The sequence below is a fragment of the Nothobranchius furzeri genome, chromosome 4 (assembly GCF_043380555.1).
Source record: "Nothobranchius furzeri strain GRZ-AD chromosome 4, NfurGRZ-RIMD1, whole genome shotgun sequence".
In the NCBI taxonomy this organism is placed as follows: domain Eukaryota; kingdom Metazoa; phylum Chordata; class Actinopteri; order Cyprinodontiformes; family Nothobranchiidae; genus Nothobranchius; species Nothobranchius furzeri.
The window spans coordinates 12,430,661-12,434,090 of NC_091744.1; the positions used below are offsets into that span (position 1 = coordinate 12,430,661).

Genomic DNA, 3,430 nt, shown 5'->3' on the forward strand with positions numbered 1-3,430 from the left:
CCAAGATGCAGACCCAGGATGACACGAGGCAGGAATGTTAAATAAAGAAGAATCCTTTATTTAGGATGACAAAATAAAAATCCAAAAGGGGCAGGAGGCAAAAAACCCAATAACAAAATGAAGCAGGGAAAAATCCAAAAGCTCACTTCATGAGCAGAGAACCAGAGACCAGGAGGGAGAGACAACAAACAACGCTGACATAAAACAACAATGGACCGACAAGAACAATGAGACAAGGAGGGCTTATTTAGACAGGGAGGAGCAATTAGGGAAACAGGAAGCAGGTGTATGGAGTGAGGCTGGAGGAAGGCAGGTGACAACAATTATCTGGATGGGGAAGAGAACCAGAGGAGGGCAGATAAACCTAACACTATATAAAACACAAAACTAAACCTAAAGACTAAGGGAAGGACTCACACAAACACATACACATACTGACACTCACAAACTCATACACATACAAGAGGCTGTGGCTACAACTTAAGACACACAACAGAGATGCAGACAAAGGACACATGAGGGCGCTAAGAGAACACAAAAGGAGAACCTGGAGTGGGAACTGGAGGAGCTGGGGAACAAAGGGACACAGAACATGACACTTCTATCTCTAATAACCTAGTGAATAACTTCCCTCAGTCCGTTTCTAATTATTCAATCAACTTGCAAAAGCAAAACTTCATGAAGTTATTTAATTTTTTATCTTATTGTTAAAAATCAAATGTTATTGTCCTAAAAATCTTGTCATCTTTCGACTGTAGCATTAAATATTCTTAATAACTAGAAATGTAACATCTATAAAGCATCAAATCAAATAAATCTGACAAATAAGGGAAAAATGTCTGTGTTTATGTCCCCATCTTCACAGATTTAACAATTAGTCTTAGATACATTCAATTGTGGTGAACTGTTTATTTGCGTTTTATACAAACAATTGTCTGACATGTAAAATAGTAACATTTAAAGTTTGGATGTAAGAGGTGAAAATAAAGATTTTAAAAGTTCCAAATCTCCCAGTTGCCCCTCCACCTTCTACAGGTAAAAATTACATCTAGTTATACATTTATAAGTTGGATTTGACTGAAGATTTGTGTTTTTTTATCTGAGATTATTGTTTTTATGCTTTTGTTAACTGATTCAATTATGTCCTCCCACTAAAACTGACACAACCATTTCTTCAGGTCAAACACCTCCAGATCTTTTTCTGAAGACAGTAGGATAAAGACCAGTGCTGACCACTGAGCAGGAGACAGTGTCTGTAGAGAGACGTCCTGAACTCAGAGACTGTTGGATCTCCTCCACCAGACAAAGATGATTCAGTTCATTCAGACAGTAGAGCAGGTTGATGCTTGTCTCCGCAGACAGACTCTCATTGAGCTTCTTGTTGATGTGATCAACTGTTTCCTGATTGGATCTGCTTCCTGTCTTCCCCAGCAGGTCTTTTAGGAGAGTCTGATTGGCCGGCCGGGACAGACCAAGGAGAAAGCGTCCAGGTGTCCATTTGGACTCTCAAAGGCCTTGTTCACAGCACTCTGATAGAGATCATTTAGATTTGGACCGCTGAAAAGTTTAGACCACAGAGAATGTTGCTGTTTGTCTTCCATTAGATTGACACCAGAACTGATGAAGGTCATATCGACATGCAGAGCAGCCAGAAACTCCTGAACACTCAGGTGGATGAAGCAGAAGACCTTTACCTGGTACAGTCCTGTCTCTTCTACAAAGATCTGTGTGAACACTCCTGAGTACACTGAGGCTGCTCTGATATCGATGCCACACTCTGTCAGGTCTGATTCATAGAAGATCAGGTTTCCTTTCTGCAGCTGATAAAAAGCCAGTTTTCCCAGAAACTCAATCATCTTCCTGCTCTCTGGACTCCAGTGTGGATCTGCCTCAGCTCCTCCATCATACTTGACCTTCACTTTGGCCTGAACAACCAGGAAGTGAATGTACATCTGAGTCAGGGTCTTGGGCAGCTTTCCCCCATCTTTGTTTTTAAACACCTCCTCCAGAACTGTAGCAGTGATCCAGCAGAAGACTGGGATGTGACACATGATGTGAAGGCTTCGTGATGTCTTGATGTGGAGGATAATCCTGATGGCCTGCTCCGCATCTCTGAATCTCTTCCTGAAGTACTCCTCCTTCTGTGGGTCAGTGAACCCTCTGACCTCTGTTACAATGCCAACACACTCAGAGGGGATCTGAATGGCTGCTGCGGGTCTTGTGGTTATCCAGAGGCGAGCAGAAGGAAGCAGGTTCCCCCTGATGAGGTCTGTCAGTAGAACTTCCAATGAGGAGGACTCTGTGACATCAGTCAGGATCTTACTGTGGTGGAAGTCCAGAGGAAGTCGACACTCATCCAGACCATCTGAGATGAACACGACCTGGAACTCTTCAAAGCTCCTGTTATTTTTGGTTTCAGTGAAGAAGTGATGAACAAGTTCCACCAAACTAAACTTCTTTTCTTTTAGCACTTTCAGTTCTCTGAAGGAGAACGGAAACATGAAGTGGATGTTCTGGTAGGCGTTGTCTTCAGCCCGGTCCAGAGTGAACTTCTGAGTTAAGACCGTTTTGCCAATACTAGCCACTCCCTTTGAGATCACTGTTCTAACAAGTTCGTCTCTCCCAGGTGGGAGTTTGAAGAGGTCTCGTCTGATTGTCGTTTCTAGTTTTTTTAGTTTCCTGGACGCCACTTCAATCTCTCTGATCTCATGTTCATTGTTGACCTCTCCAGTCCCTCCCTCTGTGATGTAGAGCTCAGTGTAGATCTCATTCAGATGTGTTGGGTTTCCTGCTTTAGCAATCCCCTCAAACACACACTGGAACCTCTTCTTCAGGCCAGATTTAAGTTTACGTTGACTAAATGCAACACAACATAAAGTATGTCAGGGTGTATTTTATGTAAGTACACGGGAAACTTGATACTTCTGCAAATAACTTGTTTGATTAATCTTTGTACCTGTTTGCAGATGGTCAGCCAGCTGGTCCTGCTTCATTCTTTTGAGGAAGTGTTATGGGAAACTTTATGTTAATTAATTCTTGATCATGGACTCAATCAACTGAATGTAAATGTATTGTTCTATGTCTCTTTGCATGACACACACACACACACACACACACACACACACACACACACACACACACACACACACACACACACACACACACACACACACACACACACACACACACACACACACACACACACACACACACACACACACACACACACACACACACAATCTCTCTCTCTCTCTCTCTTTTATCTCTTGGTATAAATAAACTCTGTGACCTGTTGTTTGGGGCATTTTGCCACAGTTATAACTGTTTGACGTGTCTGCTCATTGTCTCCTTCTCTCTTCACTATAGGAAATGGGTTATTGATAAACATATTGATAAAATCCATGACATTTTTTGGTCATTCAAAAGCCAT

At 42.2% G+C, this 3,430-nt stretch overlaps 1 pseudogene; it reads right to left on the reverse strand.

The window, feature by feature from the left end:
- Window positions 1-1,068: 1,068 nt before the first annotated feature.
- On the reverse strand, window positions 1,069-2,993 carry LOC139069777 (protein NLRC3-like; annotated as a pseudogene).
- Window positions 2,994-3,430: the final 437 nt, after the last annotated feature.